The sequence below is a fragment of the Cryptomeria japonica genome, chromosome 10 (genome assembly GCF_030272615.1).
Source record: "Cryptomeria japonica chromosome 10, Sugi_1.0, whole genome shotgun sequence".
Classification (NCBI taxonomy): domain Eukaryota; kingdom Viridiplantae; phylum Streptophyta; class Pinopsida; order Cupressales; family Cupressaceae; genus Cryptomeria; species Cryptomeria japonica.
This window is the reverse complement of record NC_081414.1, coordinates 196547859-196569820: the sequence shown is the minus strand read 5'-3', so window position 1 is coordinate 196569820 and position 21962 is coordinate 196547859. Positions and strand designations below refer to the sequence as shown.

Below are 21962 nucleotides of genomic sequence, written 5' to 3'. Positions count from 1 at the left end.
ATAATATTTATATTATGGAGAAAATATATTCTGAATAGCAATTTAAATTACCACAAATAGGCTACACAAATTTCAACTTAAATTACTGAGTTTTGTTCGTTTGAAATTTGTACTCCAATACTTTAAAAGTAACGCACGCCTATTCCTCAGAATTATGTACTTAAATAGCTAATTATTATTATTATTTAAAAAAGTTTCATTGCTGGAGATTATTTTAGACCAATCACATATTTGTTAGAGCCGAATTTATCTGGAAATCGAGAGCGAAATATAAGCTACTCCAAAATTTGGTCGAATACAGACATCTGTTTACGTTGTTGGCGAGCTTTTAGATTCTGTGTGCTCGCTTCCTCTCACTCAATACTATGATCAGCGCAAGGTATGCAGGATTTTTAATCATTAATCTTACGTTTATTTTACAGACGAGATCGTTATACTGTGAGGAAATGCCCAAGTTGTAGTATTTAAATTTTCAAGCAAATTTATGCATTTGGATTTTCTGTGAGATTGGACATCTGGGATTTTCTTGTTTGTTTGTATGTTATTAATGGTTTTGTCCTTCTACAACATTTTTCTGAGGCGGGCAAAATCAAATATCATGTGCTGACTGATAATAGCATAGGAATCAATAGAGTCCCTACCCTTAACCAAATTTACCATCGTTCATCAACAGGATCTTGAATAAGCGAGAGTAAAAAAACCCTAAAAAAATCGTTTCCATTGACTGATATATGATGAAACCCTCTGCAAAATTCTCAAATGTTGTTCTTTATGTTTTGGCAAAAAAAATCATTTTCCATTCATATATGGCTGAAATTTGCCCATCATTTAACAATATTCAGTCTTGAATTGGTGGACCTTGTCCTTAACTTATTATTCAGAGCAATTGGAAATTGTGCCCATTCTTATTCACAACCTTTGCTTTTCATTTAATTAATCCATTCTTTCCCGTCAGGATCAGTGGTTTAGTTCACATTTTATTTCGTTGATCCCATCTCAATGGAACAACATAGTAGTGTTGGTTAGTTTGCGTTTTGTTTCTACAAACTCTGCTTTCACTAATAAGCTTTTCATTTCTATTTCCATTGCATTCCTCTGTATGTTTGTTCACTTTGCCATTACCGCCAAGAAAAGCTAACAAGCAAGAGGGAGACAGAAAACTAAGATTGTCGAGTGATAATATTTTCCCCAAGAGAGAGAAATGACCCCCAATCTGCATGAATGAAACATTTGTAACCAGAAATGGAATCGCTACAGTGTTAGTTTGAGTGGAAAAGTCAAGTCTATCTCAACTGGAATAATGATGGCTCTGAGTACTTTGAAGCGACAATCCCTTCTTTGATTAGGTCTAATACCGACACTATATTTGCTAACGCATGTGGGATATAAACAAATTAATACTAAAATAATAAGCCCTGTTGAAGATTATGGATTCATATGTGTAGCCCAATCTTTTGAACCAGATCCACAAGACGTTTGAAAAATTCATCTGTAGGGAAAAGACCGACTAGTCTTTCTGGTGAGCATTCCTTTTCTGATTCCTTTATTTGCTAAAAAATGACTTGGACTTATATATCTCAGCTTTCCATGGGGTTGTGTCCCTGGATCTGGGTGACATTGCCTTTGTTCTGAATGCCTTGGGGCATGGGGGCTTGGAGGAGATGTCCCCTTTAATCAGTACTGTTCAGCTCACTCCTTTTGGTGAATAAAAATAGAAAAAGGGCAACTTTTTAAGGAAAATAATGCTAAAAAGTAAAAAGTAAAAACCCAAAATGGTAAAAGGGGGAGGATTATCATTGCGAATTCAACACCTTGTATTTACCTTTTTCAAACTTCGGCTACTTTTAGTTTGTTTTAAGTTATTTTGAGAGCTGTCCTTTGGTGTCCCCTAATTTCTAGAAAAAAATTGTGGTCTCCAAAATTGAATCATCATGTCCTCACATCCCAGAAACTTGGAGAAACACTGATATTTTTGCAATAATGATGAAATGTGATCCAAATGAAACTTTTAGTGAGGCAGGTTGTTTTTTCTAAAAGAATATATAGCTACCAATTGGTTAAATACTCACTCTTTATTGCATTGGTTATCATCTCCGAATTTTCCTGCCTTTCCAGGACAGTAATGTTAAGGCCTAAGATAACCTGTAATGAAAGCATTAGGCCTCTCAACTCTGCCAGATTATCACAATCAGAGTATGGTTTTGTTGGTGTTGGAAATAAGCTACACCCGGACCGACAATGGACTGGTCCAAGAGGGGCCAGTAGCTCAGTGGTAGAGCATTCCAGCAGCGTATGGAAGGTCCTAGGTTCGAGTCCTAGCTGGTCCATGTCTCAACATGGTATCAGAGCCAGGTCCAGGCTAGGAGCCCCAAGCACACGAGAGGTGTGGCTTAAGGGGGGGTGTTGGTGTTGGAAATAAGCTACACCCGGACCGACGATGGACTGGTCCAAGAGGGGCCAGTAGCTCAGTGGTAGAGCATTCCAGCAGCGCATGGAAGGTCCTAGGTTCGAGTCCTAGCTGGTCCATGTCTCAACAGGTTTCATGCGATTTCTAATTTGTCCATCCCTCCAGCTGGTCTACGGTTTATGTTGGAAAGAGTCCGAGGGGTTCTTTAATTGTTAGAGATACTTCCCCTTAGAAATTCTTGTTTGGTTTTGTGGATCAATGGTAGTGGGAACCTTTTCATATAACTAGACCTTTTTTGATATGTGCATTCCAATCTGAACAGTTGAATGGGTTCAAATTGTTATTTCGATCTTGTTTTCTGTTGGTCAGTGAGGCCCATTTGTAAGAAAGCTACATATTCTACATGCAGGAGCTGAAAGAGCTAAAATAGGAAAACTAGAGTGGGAGATGTTGTGGGAAAGCACTTTTGGCACAGGTCTGATTACTGTGTTTGGTCAAGAGAGTGTCCAAACTATACTGGATTGGGCCTGGACTTGCATGCATACCTCCTTAGGAATGTTCTCTGCTCGATTATGTAATATGCACCCATTTTGAATATTAGATAGCCTTGCTTTCTTTCCAGTTCTTCATGAAAGAGTTCAGTTCTGATATTTAAACAGTTACATATTTGAGATTTGTTTCCAGCATTTACATTGTTATGTCTTACCAAAATTTCAGAGTTTGTTTCTAGCAATTATCAAGTTATTTTAGTTTCAGATGTCTGTCCATTTCAGTTTTTTTTAGAACATGTTTATTGCATTCAGTTTATTTTTGGCACTTACGTCTTCAAATTTAAGCAGTGATTAGTTTAGAAATTAGAATCATAACAGTGGTACTGGAACTGATAACAGTGTCTTAGCTTCTCTGTTTAGTTTGATATCTCTGTTCCATCTAAATGTCAGATTCTGTGAGATTTAGAACAGTTACAAGATGTATTAAGTTGCACTCCTAACATTTGGTGCCCCTGTATTGTGGTTTGTTCATGTTTTTCTAATGGTCTTAATTGTATTCTTTTGTGTGATCAAACTTTTCACTCTTTGGTCCTGGTTTTGTCAAGTGTTTACAATATATGGCTAGATAACTAGATTATATCCTTCCAATGATATTGTATTGTTTGCTTCAAACATTAGGTCCTTTTTAGCTATATGCTTTTCTGAGTTTCTAGGATCAATTACAGTGGGATATGTTTCTGAGACTGCAAAGGGTCTCTTGAATTTTAGGAATGGCAAGGGGACTGAAACTTGATCATATACGTAATACAAGAAAATTATATACAAACACATTTTATGGCTTTTCAACTTAATAATAAATTTGTTCAACATCATTATATATTAAATGTAGAGTTAATGTTTAGATTAATTTGTAGGGCATATACATAATGGTGTGCGAGGAGCAAAGGGAGGATTGCTGCAAGGACTGTAGGGAGAAGTGAAGGGAGGATCATTGAGAGGAATGATGTAATGCCACTAGAGCCAGAAGATGGGCAGCAGATGCAGAGCAGGAGTTTTCAATGGAAGACATCAGGGCAAGAGCTGGACAAATGCTGCAGCATGATGGATGGAGATACAGACATGGTGGAAATTATAACATGGAGCCTTGCAGGAATATTGATTCCCGGCCACAAAGGAAGCGGTGGCAATTGGATCACTGAATGGGAGGATTTGCAGGGCATGGATGAACTCAAGGGTGGGGTTATCATTATCATTGCCGTCTTATGGATCAGGAGAATTGGAACGATTTGGGAAGGAATATGGGTGAAGATTCACGGGATAGACAGTATTTTTGCCATGAAAATGGAGATTCCTTGACCCCCAATCTGATAGTAGAATGATGGGAAAAAAATCTAATTTGCCAAATCGGATACGAGAACGAGAATGGTAAATGGGTATGAATTGCCGGTACGGCATAAATTTTTTTTGGGTTTGCGTATGTTTTCGGTACGTTCTTACAAAAATCAAATATATGTATATATATATACATATATATGCATGTATATATATACATATACATATACATATATATATATTTATACATATATATGTATGTATACATATATATGTATACATATACACACACACACATATATATATATATATATATTTATATATAGCTAAAAAATAGAATTAAGTTTAGAATATCATATACCAATACATATGCTAAACAAAACCATTAAAAAATTCAAATTTTGAAACATAATGTACTAATTCAAATTCAGTTTTCAATATCAAAAAGATCAAACTAGAATCTCATGATAGATAAGTTATGAGTTCACTGATCAGCACTGTAGGTCTTAACAATATCAAAAAGATCAAACTAGAATCACTGAACATTTTGGAAACATTTCAGCATCAAAAAACACGAAACCTAGACGCACCCACAAGAGATTCGTTTCAGAAACTGATTCCAGTACGTTTCATACCTAGAATCGCCTGAAAAATCCCATGATTCAGCTACTTACGAAAAAATTTGGATTTCCCAAAAGGACATCAAAACCATGGTATGGTTGGTGTTGGCGATGGAACTTTGGAAGATGAATGGAGCATGTTCAGGAGCACATCAAGGAAGACAATCAGAGAGGAGGCAAGAGACCAGATTTGGAGCTGCAGGGAAAGTCGGGTAAAAAAGAAGGAAATCAAGGTGGATTCAGTAAGAATAGAGGTAAATCTGCAATCCTAGGCAAATGCACTTATATGTTTATAGAGGATAGCTTTGTAGGGAAAATTGTTGAAAGGTTTTGGAAAAGAGGCTTTTTTATTAAATGGGCTAGGGGATGGCTTGCAATGTAGAAAATGAAAAATTGGTGCACCCGCAATTGGGGTCTGAATGTCCATGTAACATCCTTGCCCGATGGTTTTTTTTTGGACTGCTCAACTGAGGATATCAAATGGAAGATGATGAATCAATGCCTATATGAAGGACTAGATCCCTAACTTCAATCCTTGGAAGTAGGAGATTGAAGCCGTTCTAGTTTGGATCCGGCTCTACAATCTTCCCTCTGAATATTGGGAGGCAAACATACTGAAGGTCATAGGTGAAAAGCTGGGGCAATTCATCATGGCAGACACAAATTTGGAGGATAGAAAGTTTGGGACCTATGCAAGAATCTACATGAAAATGATGCCATTTCACCCGCTAATAGATGAGCTGGAGATTCACACAAATCAAGGGGTTTGGCAGTAGAAAGTGGAACAAGAAGATGGGTTAGTATTGTGTAGCAAATGCAAGACAAAGGGGCACATGGAGAAGGAATGCAAACAACAAGTAATGCAACCAGACAAAGGTGTAAATGTTAGTGTGGGGTATTCGCCTTCTCAAGAAAGAAAGAGGAGGATTTTAACAAGAGAGTGTTCAAAAGGAGGGAACTTGGAAGAAGGGAAGTCACTTCAAGCTGAGCATGATAAAGAGATAGCTAGGTGTGGCCTGGTGGCTGCACAAATTGAGAACAAGATTGTGCCAATAGGTGGACCTATGGGTTGTGGAGGACAAGGGAAGGAAGCTGGCAGGGACATGACAAGGGAGGTTCTTTGTGAAAAAATTAATACCCTGAACGAAGGTGATATGCTAGAACAACATTTAGGTGAAAATGAGGTTGGGGTGGATGGCCTGGAGCAAATTTAGGAATCAAGATGGGATGAAGGCAAAGATAAAGAGCTGGCTGAGTTGTTAGATAGGGGTTCAACCTATTTGATGTCCATGGTGAGACTCAGGAAGGTCAAGATGAAGAGGGAGATCCTAAGGAGGAAGAAAGTGAATATAAAGAGGAGGGAGTTATCCTGGAGGAAAGAATGATAGAACAAACACAATCCAAGATCAAGAAGCCAAATATCAAACGAAAGGGACAAAGAGGAAGGTTATCCAACAAGAAGAAGTTGGAGATAGCTGGCAATGCCAAAGGACAAAAGAAATTGAGAAACGGGAAGGAGATTTTCCTTCTTGAGGAGCAATGAGGCTGATTACTTGGAGTGTTAGGGGCGTAAATGCCCCTAACAAATGGCGTATAGTCAAGCGCCAAATTGACCAAGCTAGAGCATATATGATTTTGATTTAGGAAACAAAATGGAGTTTGGAAGGAGAGAAAAGACTAAGGATGTGGAAGTTGTGGGAGGGGGCCTTGATTAGGGAATTGGTGCCTCAGGGGGCTTGGGCACTCTGTGGAACCCTCTCAGACTCAAAGGTGAGGTGGTAGAGTCAAAGCAGCATTGGTAATTGCTCAAAATGATCTATCTGCCGGAGAATGTGAGGTTTTTCATCTTTAATGTCTGTGGTCCCATATCTACAACCAACAAAAGGGAATTTTGGTGACAACTTTCTGACAAACTACATGCCTTGGCTGGGAGGAGAGTGATGTCTGCTGGGGACTTCAATGCCACTTTGAGCAACTCAGAGAAGTGGGGTGGAATGGCACAAATAAATCAAGTGCAGCTAGAGTTTTAGTAGTTTGTGGAGATGAACCAATTAAGGGATGTTTGACCTAAGAATGACACTTTCACTTGGACCAATTGGAGGAAGGGCTTCACCACTATAATTGAGTGTCTGGATAGGTTTTTGACATTAGGGGATTGGGAAAAGCTAAAAATGGTCTCAGAGGTTCTTATCCTTCCTTAGACCGGTTTTCATCACTTTTTTGTTCAACTTCGTCTATTCCTTGACTATGCCTCGATAAAGTGTTCCTTCAAGTTTAAAAATATGTGGTTAAGAGATCCAGGGTGAAAGGAGCATGTTGTGATCTGGTGGAATAAGGTTAGATTCCGAAACAGTTTCAATCTCTATATCTTGTCAAAGAAACTTTATCACATAAAGAACAAATTGAAGGAATGGAATAAAGAGGATTTCAAGGATATATTTGCTGAGAAGTAGAGAATTGAAAACGACTTGAAGAAATTAAATGATAAAGTGATCAAAGATGGTATGAGCGCAGATGACTTTTGTCAAGAGAAAGACCTAACGAAAGAACTAATGGAAGTTATGGTTGGAGAGGAAATATTTTGGCAGCAAAAGTCCAGAGAAATCTGGCTGAAGGAAGGGGACAAGAAAACCAAATTTTTCCATAGAAACCACTGTGGCCAATAGAAGCAAAAATCAGAATCTATGAAATTAAGAAGGGAGATGGTGGGAGGATCCTTATCAAGGAGGAGATCAATAAGGAAGCTGTGGGTTTTTTGAGACCTTATTGAACAAAGAAGAGGACATAAATCGAGCGAAAAGGATAAGATCCTGAGCAACATCTCCAGAATCATTAGGCCTGATCAAAATGCAAAGTCATTTAAAGTTGTTATAGAGCAAGAGGTGAAGAAGGCTACCTTTCAACTCAATCCGGATAGAGCCCTTGGGCCCAATGACTTTTGCGCGGGCTTCTTTCAAAAGTTCCGGGATATAGTTGGGAAGGATGTGGTTAAAGCAGTGGAAGAATCCAAGAGGAAAATGACGATGCTGGGTGACCTAAATCATACCTTTCTAGCTTTAATATCTAAGAAGAAGGAAGCTCAAACAATGGCTAACTACAGATTGATTGCTTTATGCAACACGGTATACAAGATAATCACTAAATTGATGGCAAACAAGTTAAAAATAGTGCTATAGGACATCATCTCGCTCGAGCAGAGTGATTTCTCACCTAGAATATCCATTGTGGAAGGCATCATTACTGCCCATGAGGCCATCCACACTGCCCGAAAGACCAAATCTGTGAGTATGATAGTTAAGCTAGACATCCTAAAAGCTTATGATATGTTAGACAATTTTTTTAGTTGATTTATTGAGAAGGATTGGATTCGACGCATTCACAGTCCCAAATTTTTTTTTGATAGTGAATGGGTCCCCGTAGGATATTTTGCTTCTAAAATGGGCACGGGGCAAGGGAATCCTCTATCCCCTTTCCTCTTCATAATAATGGTAGAGGCCCATAGGCGTAGGAGAAATATAAGAGACAATGCACAATAGAAAGGCATTGGTGTGGCTCTTGGGACCCCTGCAATTACCCATCAACTATTCGTAGATGATACCATGCTTTTTGGGTGTGCTTGCAGGAGAGAAGTGAGAACGATGAGTGCATTGTTGGACTCCTACTATGTGGCCTTTGGGTAGAGGATCAATTGGAAAAGGTTTGAGGTCTTCCTCAAGGCTCAACCAAATTTGCAGATTGACATTACTAGGATTTTGGAAATGAGAGTAGCTTGTTGGGTACGGTTGCCGTTGCACCAAAAGGTCGACCTGTCAATGCTCGCTACAACCACCATATACATAGAATCCACGGGAGGCGGTTAAGCCATGTCGCAAACCCACCACTTGTGCTGCACAAAGACCAAGGGCACACACCTTGCAACGATCTGCTCCTCAGCACAAGCAGGGTTTGAACCTGCGACCCAGTTCTGATACCATTTGTTGGGTACGGCTGCCGTTGCACCAAAAGGTCGACCTGTCAATGCCCGCTACAACCACTAGATAGATAGAATCCACGGGAGGCGGTTAAGCCATGTTGCAAACCCACCACTTGTGCTACACAAAGACCAAGGGCTCACACCTTGCAACATAGTTGACTTCTCAGGGAGATTTTTAGAAATGCTATTGGGAGCCCTTGTTTAACAGTTGCAGACTAAGGCTTGAATTGTAGAAAGGGAAATGGCTCACATCTGTCGGGAGATTAATGATGCTGAAATTTATACTATCCACCATTCCTATCTATTCAATGCCCTGTATGAGTATTCCAAAAGTGGTGGATGAGCTATTGGCACAAATTATGAGGATTTTCTTTTGGAGTGAGACAGGTGACTGAAACAAATTTCCCCTCATTGCGTGGGCCAACGTATGTTCTCCTAAAGAAGCTGGTGGATTGGGAGTTAGGTAGATGAGAATTATGAATTTTTCAATGGGCACTAAACTAGTACGGGCCATCCTTACAAAAGGAAACCAGAAGCGGATTTCGATCCTTAGGCGAAAGCATTTGGATTCGGATGACCTGATTAGAATCATCATTGTGAGAGACCCCTCGCTGTAGTGTGGAATTTCATATTGGAATGCAGAGATATCATTTCAAAGCATGTTACGTGGGATGTTAGAAATGGGAGAATGGCTTCCTTTTGGACTCGTGGGGTGGGCATCTACCCTTTGCTAGTCACCAAGATTTGGTAGAGATTAGAGAGTCTACTTGCAATGCTTGGGGACACAAACTAAGAAGGATACTTGAGCAGAGTAACATTGCCTTTTCAGATGAAGACAATGACATTAGGTGGTGTGGGTCAAAATTAGGGAGCTATAAGGTCAAGTTAGGATATAGAATAAAGGAGGCTATAGTGAATAAGTTGAATTGGCCCTTGGACCTTTTTTGGAACAAGAAAATCCTTCCAAAGTTTGGTGTCTTTACTTGGATGGCCTTTCAAAAGAAAATTTTAATGGAGGATTGGCTCAAAAAACTTAGTATATTGGGGCTGGGTAGATGTGTCATGTGCAAAGAAGATGTAGAAACTGCAGACCATCTTCTTCTCACATGTCCCTATGCGGATCACTACTGGAAATTCTTCATGAATAAACTCAATTGGGCATGCCCATTAGCACAAGATATCAAGGATCGGTTTCAGATGTGGCCAAGTTTGAGGAAGAAGGCTTTATTTGGTTGCATTTGGAACATTATTCCCTCGTGCATGATCTAGGAAATTTGGAAAGAACGGAATGAGAGAATTTTTCGAGACAAGGAAATAGGTAAGGAGAACTTGGTTGGAAAAGTAGAACTTATGATTGTACAATTGTGCAATGCGGTGGCCAACAACAAAAATATTTTCAAGAACTCCTTCACGAATTGGGACAACAACCTTCTAAAGACCTTCAAAGGCTTAAGAGTTCCCCCTGTTAATGGGGTCAAGAAGGTTGATACAAAAGCTAACAAATTAGCCAACTTGGCCATGCTCACCCCCTGATTTGGAGTAGATGTGGTGTTGTGAGGTAGGGGTTTTGATGACGTAGGTGGATGAGGAGTGTAGATGTGACTGGCCTCTGTGGACATAATGCCCATATCGACTGTTTTCGAGGTAGGACAGTATCTCTCTGGATTCAATATCTCTTGCCTTGGCAACTTTGATGGACACGCAACAATTTCATGCGTGTTGTGAGGTCTTCTAGGCATATTGGATTGATGTATGATCGTGTTTGGCTAGGATGACAATAGTATGATTTGGAAACTTGAGCTAAAAGGATGCCAATATTTATGTTTTGGGTGTTTGGGGTATGATTTATTTGCATGGGATCCATTCAGGATTAATCTGCCATCATTTCTAAGGACAACTAACAATCAATGTATTCCATTTTTCAGTCAAATGGATCCACGACTTGCCATCCCCAACATTCCGATATTTGCTTTGCTTGATGGTTATGGTGATAGGTGGGTGTGTGTAATGGATACCCCTGTTCAGTTGGTCTGCAAAAAGTGACAGATGGCTTCTTCGGGAGGTTTTTGAGAAGAGAATTAAAGGTGTGATCAGGTCGAACCACGACCTGGTATATCATGTAGTTAAAATGGTGTTGGGGGATGAATTTCTCATGACCAACCACCAATATTGAGTTGACATTGATATTTCCTCCATGTTTTTGGCCTCCTTGCTCAATGCGGGGGAATCAAAGGAGATGGCCAACTCGATTTGCTAGGGGGTGATTAAGAAGAAATTTTTGGGTGGAATTGGTGATGCTCTGGAGAATGTGGTGATGGGAGGAATCCCTCTTCCGTGGGACTACTATGTGCTGCGACGACATGGCCGAGATGTGGAAAAGAACACACATGTTTCCACAGTGATTCCGATCTCTCTCTCTTGCAGGAGACTTGCAGTGGAGAGGAGCATCTGATTTTTGAAACAATTGTTGGACCTAGAGCCGGAGGAGGTTGAGGGATGGTTCCACAAATACTTGCGAGACAAGGGTTGATTGAGCGCGACGAGGATAGGGGTGGTGGCGAGAAGGTGTCTATTGAGCCTGAGCCTGAGAACGTGGGTACTCTTGAAGATTTGTAGACGCTGGAGATGCATGTAGAATGTGGTCCTGCTTTCTTGGTGTGAGCGAAGTTTGCAATTAATTTTGAGATGTGTTCAGAGTCTGCTTCCTGCCCAATTGTATCTTTTTGTTAAATATAGTTGTGTATTAGGTGTGTTAATGGTATGGGGTTGTTACACGACTTGGTTGATGACATATGCAAGGCTGTATATCCTGGTTTGTCTCTGATGTTTGGGACATTTTGATAGGTAGCTAAGTTGGGTTATAGTAGGAAAAGGAAAAATCATACTTGTAATGTATTTATATTTTAATATAATTGGGTGGAGACCCTTAGCTGTTTTTGAATGATCAAAAGAAAATAGAATTTGTTCAACTTTATTCAAAGGTTGAAATTGAGATACCAATAAAAACTGTACGTGACAATGAACATCATTAAAAATCCTAAAGTTTTGAACAATGAACAACCAACATTAACCCTTGAAAATTAGAATCCAAAATTGAGTAAAACATGGAAATATGAATATGAAGTTCCAATTATGGTTTGCCAATTGCTATATTAAATGATCAAGGAAAATAAGTATTTGAAAATGATGCCCTTTTGATTTTATGAAATTATACAAATATGATTTTAATTTTTTTTCCTCTTTGAACAACATTTGATGTAAGGGATGTTAGGATGTCCTAGGTTTGGTCCTGGTAAATTGGGGACGCTCCTTAATGTTTGGGGATATTTGAATGAACTTAAGTACAAACCTTCCCCTGACTCCCCAACCACTCTCTCTCTCTCTCACACACACACATGAAATATCCCAGGGATGCAATATAAATCCCCAAATGTCACCAAGACTTGAGGAAAATTCAAAACAAAGGGGGTTTATTTGTGGAACTCTGGTTTTGAAACAATTTTTTTCCTACATGTACAGTAAAGGAAATTGGATCTTTCTTCGAGGACATGGAGAGATTGGAAAAGCTTTCTTGGTGCATTGAGTGGGAAATCTCTCCATCCATGAGCACATTTTCTTTATGCTACAACCAAGTTATGCTTTGGGATGTATATGCGTTGTCTGCAATGTTGGTAGTCATTTTGATTCATGGTGGTGAGCTTGTTGATTTTCGTAATCAATTTATTCTCAGATGTTAAATCTTTTCCTTTTTACTTTGAAAATGCTATTTCTAATTCGAGCTCCATTGGAGGTGAGGTATGAGATCTTACTTTCCTTTCTCTTGAAGTTTCCTCATGTTAGACACCTGCATTTAACACTTACACAAGGGCTCTATTCCTTTTGGGGTTTGAAACTAGGTTTTATGTGTGGTTACATATTAACTCAATTGCTAGAAATTTGTTAAACATGATTCAAAATTCTAAAGGTTGAAATTGATTTACCAAAAAATCTTTATTTGACATTGAATGCCATTAAAAAGCCTAAAGTTTTGAACGATGAACAACCCACACTGACCCTTGAAAATTGAAATCTAAAATTGAGTAAAACACCAAAATATGATATTGCAATTATTGTTTGCCAATTGTTATGTTAAATGATCAATGGAATTTTTAAATAGGTATTTGAAAATGATGCCCTTTTGTTTTTATAAAATCATACAAATATGATTTTTGTTTTTTTTTCTCTTTGAACAATAGTTGATGTGAGGGATGTTAGGATGTCCTAGGCTTGGCCTTGGTAGATTGGGGACACTCGTTAATGTTTGGGGATATTTGAATGAACCTAAGTACAAACCTTCCCTAGACCCCCCCAACCACACACACTCTCTCTCTCTCTCTCACACACACACACACACAACAAATATCCCAGTGATGCAAAGTAAATCCCCAAATGTCATTAGGACCTGAAAATAATTTAGAAAACAGTGGGTTTACGTATGGAACTTTGGTTTTGAAACAAGTTTTTTCCTACATGTATAGTAAATGATATTGGATCTTTCTTTGAGGACATGGAGAGATTGGAAAAGCTTTCTTGGTGTATCGAGTGGGGAATCTCTCCATTTGTTAACACATTAACTTTATGCTATAGCCAAGTTATGCTTTGGGATACATAGATGTTGTCTGCGACTTTGCAGTGTTGGTAGTCATTTTGATTTAAGTGGTGAAATTCCTTCCTTCAGTAGAAAAATCCTTGGAAAAAGTAAAAAATTGACTAAGTTTTGGAAATTCTTTCCTTCAGGACAGAATTCTAGGAAAGTGAAAAATTGACTTAGAGTTGGAAATTCCTTCCTTCAAGACTGGAAAATGTGAAATTTGGCTAAGGATTGAAGAAATTCCTTCCTTTGGGGTAAAGTAGAATCAGGGTCAAGATTGGGTACCAAAATGAGTTTAAGGAGGAATTTTTCCTCCACATCAAAAATTCCTTCACCATGGAGAAAATGTGCCCTAGAAAAGGAAGAATGGTAAGCACTAAAACTAGGTGAAGGAGGAATTCTTCCTCCAAGGCAAAGTTCCTGCATCATGTGAAATTAGCGCTCAAGACTAAAGAGGGGGTGCTAGAATGGAGTGATGGAGGAATTTCCTCCCAACGTACTTTTCCCCCACAACATGGATTCAGCGCCCAGGACTAGATGGTGAGCATTCCTCCTGAGCATCAAAATTCCGCCCATGCATGGAAGTTGGGTGCCAAAGTAAGGTGGTGAAGTCCTAAGGCAAAGAATTCCTGCAAGGCATGAAATTCACGCCCAAGTTGGAGATAGGGCACCATAATGAAGTAAGGGAGGAGTTCTTCCTCCAAGGCTAATATTGAAGAGGAAATTCATAACAAGGAAGAAAATAAAAATTCCTCCACAAGGTAGAAATAATGCCCAAGGATGAAATTAAGAATGGAATTCCAGACAAGGTAGAAATTACGACCAGAATGAAGAAATTCCAAAGCACATGAAAAATTGGCCAAGTGAGGATTTTTTCTCTCCTAGAATTCCAAACGTACAGGAATCCTTCAGAAGTGGAAAAGATTGTTAAAATTCTTCCAAGGTAGGAAAATCTTCCAAAATGTCTTTTGTGAGCTCGAAATGGAAAGATTCTTGTAAAGGATGAGTTGGTGACATGCAAAGAGAATATTCTGTATTAATGAAGCACAACCTAGAAAATTATAAAGGTCTCCATGATGACGGGGTCCATTTGCATTTCGAGAATCTATTGAATGCATGGCGGCATGATGGCGCATTTGCTGTTGGTGGGCGTTTGACCAAGTGGCGGCTGATTCAATGCATGGTAGCCATCATACTTAATGAAATAATGAAGCATCTTTTGCATGTTGGGTGAACTTTGCATGTTGGCACATTTATTGCTAGTGGACATCTTGACCGAATAGTGGCATACTTAATGCATGGCGGCTACCATATTCCTAGGAGTGATGGTGCATTCAATGCACATCGGGAGAATTTGGAGGTGATGGTGCATTTATTGCACAATGGGCGGTTCTAGCTTGATAGAATATTTATGACATATTGGGCGAATTTGATGGAAAGTGGTGCATTTAATGCACAATGGACGCCATTTTTGGCAGGAATGTAATTAATTATTAGTGGACATGATGGGTCATTAATGTTTATTCCCACTTTGTTGCATCATGTGTGTGGAATCTTTTGGGTCAAACCCTAATTAGGGTTTGCATGTAATCAAGGCTGTGTTGATGTGTATTTTGTACACTATCAAACACAGAATAAAATACCCAAGGGTACCTTATCCTCTCTTGAATAAAGCCTCTGATTGCTGAAGATATCGCGAAAAAGGATCAATCAGGATGACTCCAAGGTTCTTGTATGTAGGGTCTCTACGTGTGGATAAGCTCTCTGTGGTATGATGTGATTTGCTGGAATCACAAGGGGACTTACATTTGATGATTGAACGTCTGATCTGCTTTGAATATTGCTGGAACACAGGATCTTACTAGCTTTGACTTGAAAAAAGGAAAAAAGATGAGGGCGAGGAAAGGATCTAATCCTAACACTAAGAATGTAAGAGCAATGAATGATCTTTGATGAAATTCTAACTAAGTCTTGTTTTGACATCCCAGGACCATCTCCACAAGGTTAGTGCGATCTTCGAAGGAAAGCTTTATGATGTTCAAATCATCACTGCAGGCATAGACACCATCAGGTTGATGCATATCGATGAAGAAGCGACAATTGAAGTTAAGCTTAAGCTGAATGATTCCAGTTGACTACGCAAGGCAAGTCTGCAATCAACAAATTGCTAGTAGTATGGATATACGAATTTCACCATCAATCAAGCACATTTCTTCCACTCATCTAATAACATGAAATCAAATATGAGAAGTATAAAGACCATGCAAATTGTCGAATCGACCCATAAATTTCACCATTTCTTCAATGAAGTTACAAGTTTTTTACAACAACATCTTGGCAACAATCTTTGCCTTCTCTCTCTACTCTACTCTAATTGCTATTCTAATCACCTTCTAACTACTCTCTATTCACTAACTCTATTCTATTACCTCTTTTACAAATGAAATGCCAGGGCTTATATAGTGCCCACAATACAATTCGATGGCTAAGATCAATTTGAGATCAATGGCCAAGATTCAATAATGAAAACCCTAATTAGGGTTTGTTACAACCATTACATAACATTTAATGCTCGACCAATGAAATAATTGTATTGCTTGGACACGTGTCCTCTTTGGAAAAATCGACCAATGGATAGCCGGGGTAGGTACATCGGATTTTGTGCCACCTTCCATGAGTTAGGTACATTGAATCTGGACATGCTGAGGTGGACCACACTGACTGGAGAAGTGATGACTAGGATGCCACCTCGTCTGACACTTGTAACTTGGTAAATATTCAACTTGATGTTGTTGAGAAGCTAGCTTTAATTAATTCATCTGGAACTATCTGCTTCTTCAACGAACCCTTGTTCTAACTTCTTGTGTCCTTGATGTGCAAGATGATTGATGTACCTCGCCTTGGAATACTGGATTGGAGAAGTCGCCCTTGATGACGTTAGTCCAAAGAAGGCCGTCCTTGTCGATGCTAGGCTGGAGGAGGTCGCCCTTGTCCTTGCTTGATCGTCCTTGATGAGAACCTGCCGACTTGTAGATCCTCCGGGCTTTGGAGTCGCCATCTTGATACCTACACAACATTTCAAAATTAGTAATATATCTTGAAATCTAAAAATTAAACTTTAAAAGGAAGATTCAAGATTTTAATTAGGAAACTTCATGATAAATCTTGAGTTATCATTTCCTAATTAACTACGCAATTTTCAAAACTTGAAGTTCAAAATTCAAAATTTCAATATTGGGACTAGGATGATCTCGCCATACCTCCTCTTGAGAATTAACTCTAAGAAAAGATGCAAAAATAAGGTGAATTTGCTAGGCAAAATGTAGATCAAGACTCCCTTTAGCAAAATGCGCCTCCTTTAGTCTTCACAAGCATCAACTCCACCACCTTTAGTCTTCAACACTTGAGGAAAATTCGCTCCAAATAGGCCAGCTTTCACACTTCTTCTTTGCCCTCCAAATCGCACTTTGAAATAATGAGTGAATGATTTTGATAATGAAAAAACACACCCCAAATATATAGAGCACTCACCGTTTCATTTCCCATAGGCCGACTTGACAAAATAAGCCAAAAAATAAAATATAAAAAACACTAAGAAGAAGGCCGACTTGATAAATAAAGACAAAATAATGCCTTGTGCGCTCAACTTTTAATTTTTTATTTCACAAAAATTAATTTTAAATGCCTTTATAATAGAAATTCGATTTTTTGAGGCCCAAAATTAATTTATTAAATGCCAATTTAATTAATTTCTTCAAATATTTCGAAGTTGATGATTTTGGCATTTCATGCGATTTGGAGGATATTAATGCCCAAGTAGAAAATAGTGAATGCCAATAACTTCGCTCTGGTCCCTTGGAGAGGGACAGGAGCGCCTTTTCACTTTTGTCCTCAATCCTTCATTTTTTAATTGCCGATTCACGTTGTGGGGCTAGCAATGATCCCTTCCGTCCCTTCAGTGCATGTTCAACTCGTTTTTTGCAAGGCAAAATTGATGTTCTAGAGATTTTCGCCCTGGTCCTTCAGTGAGGGACAGGAGCGCCTTTTGCATTTGGCCTAGGATCATCAAGTTTTTGGAGTCAAACCTTTGTTCATCATGATTTAGAAGAGCTTTCCAATCTTGCTCAACTTTGCCTTAGCATAATCTCGGAGGGAAATTGTTGATTTTATAAAAAATCGCCCTGGTCCTTTAGTGAGGGACAGGAGCGCCTTTTGCATCCATTGCGCAAATTCTTGATCATATCAACCTCAAGGCATTTTAAACATCATTTCAAATTCGCGCCTTGGCTTAGATTTGTCCAAACTTGGCGAGAAGGACTGGATATTAGGTTTTTCGCCCTGGTCCCTTGGAGAGGGACAGGAGCGATTTTGCAAATCCAAGCTTATCCGTCCTTTGTTAGCCTTCGAAATTATATTCAATGGATAAATCATGTTTTCCTTGGTCTCTTCAAATCATAAAATTGTCTTGATCCTGCAAGAACAGTGCAAATTTGAAATTCAAGCTCCGGTCCTTCAGTGAGGGACAGGAGCGAATTTTGTCTTCTAGGCCAAAATGCTTCACTTTTCACCATGAAATGTCTTGGCTAAGGAAGATATCATCTTGTTACACACCATGAATAAGAGTTCAAGTCTAAGAAAGGTCTAAAAATGTGTATATAAAGAAAATCGCTCTGGTCCCTTGGTGAGGGACAGGAGCGCTTTTACCTTTGTAGACAAAAACTCCATCATTTCATTGTCTTTGATCAAGTCTGGATGCTCTATCATGCCCATTTCGTCCTTCACCATGCCTTTGATGTTTCAATCTGACCAAACAAGGCCAGGAATGACTCAAATAAGCCCCTTTCGCCCTGGTCCCTTGGTGAGGGACAGGAGTGCTTTGCCTTGGTCCCTTGGAGAGGGACAGGAGCGAAATTCGCTCTGGATCCTCAGTGAAGGACAGGAGCGCTTTTTGACTTTTTGAACTCTCTACGAGGATAATTTTTATGGAATATAACATTTAAGTATAAGAACTTTCTTATACTTTAAGTTATATTCCATATATACTTTCAGGATGTTTGAGAGTGGTTTCAGACCTCCAGGAGTTATATTGCAAAATCTAGTTTTTTGAGGTTTTTCAGTTTCCAGACTTAGTCAAATTTCAGGATCAGGACATTCAGACTTAGCCAAATTTTCAAGATCAGGACTTCACTCTAGCAGGACCTGCTATCCTATTGATCTCCCCGATAGCACTCAAAAATGCAAAAGCCAACTGACAAAACCCTAAAAGACCTAGAAAAAACAAACCCTAAAAAGCAAAAAGCAAGGGTCCCCATTTGCAATGGGGCGATGTGTGAAATGGTCACAACAGGCTGGAGGCCTATATAAGGGGGTGACACCTTCATTTGTAAAGGAAAGAGATTTGTATGAAATTGTTGCAATAAGTTATTGAGATAATAACAATGAAACATTGTTCTCTGATGGTGTCCACTCAAGTTATTTTTCAAAACTTGCATGGTTTCACCTTCCTCACTTAGAGTAGAAGTAGAGTAGTGCTTTGATTTCAATGGAGAATGTAACGGTGTTTGATGAATTTCCATGGTTCATACTTTTTGCATCTTGTTGATTATAAGTTGCAGTGTAAAGCTAGCCTGAGCCACTAAATTTGTGCTAAGTTCGATTGTGGATAGTTGTTTGGATTGCACTGTTTTGGGTATTCAAATGCACTTTCTCGATTTGAAAATCCTTCAACATTCTTGGAAGATTGCACCAGTTCTGGTGGAGTTGTAGTTAATCTTGGCGAAGTAGAATTTGGTTTATTTGGAATTCTTTCACTAGAGCAATATCTATTGATATCACTGCCCTTAGGAGTAGATTTAGATCCTTCTAACCCTTTTCCCCTTTAATTTCAGTTCATTCCAATTCAGTTGCTTCGAAGCAGAAGCATCACATAATTGTTATATCCGATGATGAAGTTCCAGCCACAACAAAGAAGTGAAAGAACGATCCCAATGCAAGTCCTCTTGGATTACCAATATATCACATCAAGCCAACTGAGTCACATCCATTGCATAATTGGAACCTTGGAGTCAATTGTTTGAACTTATTGCAATCTTAGCATACAATTGAACTTTGATCAAGAGAGAGTAAAGTGACCGTTGGAAAACTTTATTTTGTGTTGGTGTGGTCACAAAATGCACGTCAATTGGTACAACACATTAGAAAAATCAGACTTTATTTAAGGGATTTTTTTTTTCTCCTTAGCTGGGCACTTTTATGAGTTTAGTTTAGGTGTAGATTTGAGCACTCTTTGTAGCACTCAAAGCTGCTGATATTCAATGCAGGTTTAGGTTATATTTAGGTACTGATATTGGTTTGTTTTAGATTCTGCTTTTGGGTTATATTGAGATGTTTATATTGTCTTTATTTCGGGCAGACATTTTTAGAAAGTACCGTTTTGTGATAAAGTGAAATAAAAAAATAAGGTATTTATTCTGATTTGAATTGCCAAGTTGATGGATTATTTATCACCTTGAGGCATCCATCTATAGTACTCAGAATTTTTTTCATAAAAATATTTTTTTTAGCTATTATTGAGATCTTCTAGGTCCATAAATGGAATACATTGCTGCTTGTGAGAGTGAGTTGCATGAAGATGTAAGTTCCTTACATTAGTGATTGGAGTATCTTGGAACTTAAAAGGTTGTGTTGATGTGTTTTTTATGTACATGCGAACACAAAATAAAATACCCAAAAGTATCTTATCCTCTCTTGAATATAGTTACTCTAATGCTGAAGATTGGCTTAAGGATCACTTGAGACAACTCCAAGGTTCATAAATGTCAGGTCTTGACGTGTGAATAAGCACAGTTGGTTGATGTGATTGTTGGTATCACAAAGGGACTTATGTTGAATTGTTGAATGCTTGAATCGTTGGAACTTGATCATTTGATGTTGCAATCTTGTGATGCTCTTTTGATCCTAAACTAATTTGAGTTAAAAAACGGGCAAAAGATGAGGGGTTGAGAGAGTTGTTGACGTGTATTTTGTACACTATCAAACATAGAATAAAATACCCAAGGTTACCTTATCCTCTCTTGAGTAAAGCCTCTGAATGCTGAAGATATCGCGAAAAGGATCAATCAGGGTGACTTCAAGGTTCTTCGTTGTAGGATCTCTACGTGTGGATAAGCTCTCTGTGGTATGATGTGATTTGCTGGAATCACAAGGGGACTTGCACTTGATGACTGAACGTCTGATTTGTTGGAATCACAAGTCTTACTAACTTTGATTTGAAAAAAGAAAAAAAAGATGAGGACGAGGAAAGGATCTAATCCTAATACTAAGAATGTAGGAGCAATGAATGATCTTTGATGAAATTCTAACTAAGTCTTGTTTTGACATCCCAGGACCATCTCCACAAGGTTAGTGCGATCTTCGAAGGAAAGCTTTATGATGTTCAAATCATCACTGCAGGCATAGACACCATCAGGCTGATGCATATCAATGAAGAAGCAACAATTGAAGTTAAGCTTAAGCTGAATGATTCCAGTTGACTACACAAGGCAAGTCTGCAATCAACAAACTGCTAGTAGTATGGATATACGAATTTCACCATCAATCAAGCACATTCTTCCACTCATCTAATAACATGAAATCAAATATGAGAAGTATAGAGACCATGCAAATTGTCGAATCGACCCATAAATTTCACCATTTCTTCAATGAAGTTTTACAAGTCTTTTACAACAACACCTTGGCAACAATCTTTGCCTTCTCTCTCTACTCTACTCTAATTACTAGACTAATTCGCTATTCTAACTACTCACTCCCTACCTTCTAACTCCTTTCTAGCTGCCTTTACAAAATGAAGAGCCGGGGCTTATATAGTGTCCTTAATACAAATCAATGGCTAAGATCAATCTGAGATCAATGGCCAAGATTCAATAATGAAAACCCTAATTAGGGTTTGTTACAACCATTACATAACATTTAATGCTTGACCAATGATAAAATTGTATTTTTAGGACACATGTCTTCTCTGGAAAATTCGACCAATGGATAGCTGGGGTAGGTACATAGAAGTTTGTGCCACCTTCCATGAGTTAGGTACATTGAATCTGGACACGTTGAGGTGGACCATACTGACTGGAGAAGTGATGACTGGGATGCCACCTCGTTTGACACTTGGTTGATGCTAATTTGATGTCGTTGAGAAGCTAGCTTTAATTAACTCTACTGGAACTATTTGCTCCTTCAACGAACCCTTGCTCTGACTTCTTTTGTCTTTGATGTGCAGGGTGATTGATGTATCTCGCCTTGGAATGCTGGATTGGAAGAGGTCGCCTTTGATGATGTTAGTCCGAAGAAGGCCGTCTTTGTCAATGCTAGACTGGAGGAGGTCTCCCTTGTCCTTGCTTGATCTTCTTTGGTGAGAGCCGGGCGACTAGTAGATCCTCCGGGCTTTGGAGTCGCCATCTTGATACCTACACAACATTCCAAAATTAGTAATATATCTTGAAGTCTAGAAATT

General features: G+C 38.8%; 1 protein-coding gene across 3 annotated transcripts in view; it reads left to right on the top strand.

Moving 5' to 3' along the window:
• Window positions 1–200: 200 nt before the first annotated feature.
• Window positions 201–21962, top strand: part of LOC131079120 (FACT complex subunit SPT16) — a 41106-nt gene continuing 19344 nt past the window's right edge. For all 3 annotated transcript variants that reach the window (XM_058017001.2, XM_058017000.2, XM_059213040.1), the window contains exon 1: window positions 201–379. The gene's annotated coding sequence lies outside the window, so the exon portion shown is untranslated. The remainder of the gene's footprint in view (window positions 380–21962) is intronic.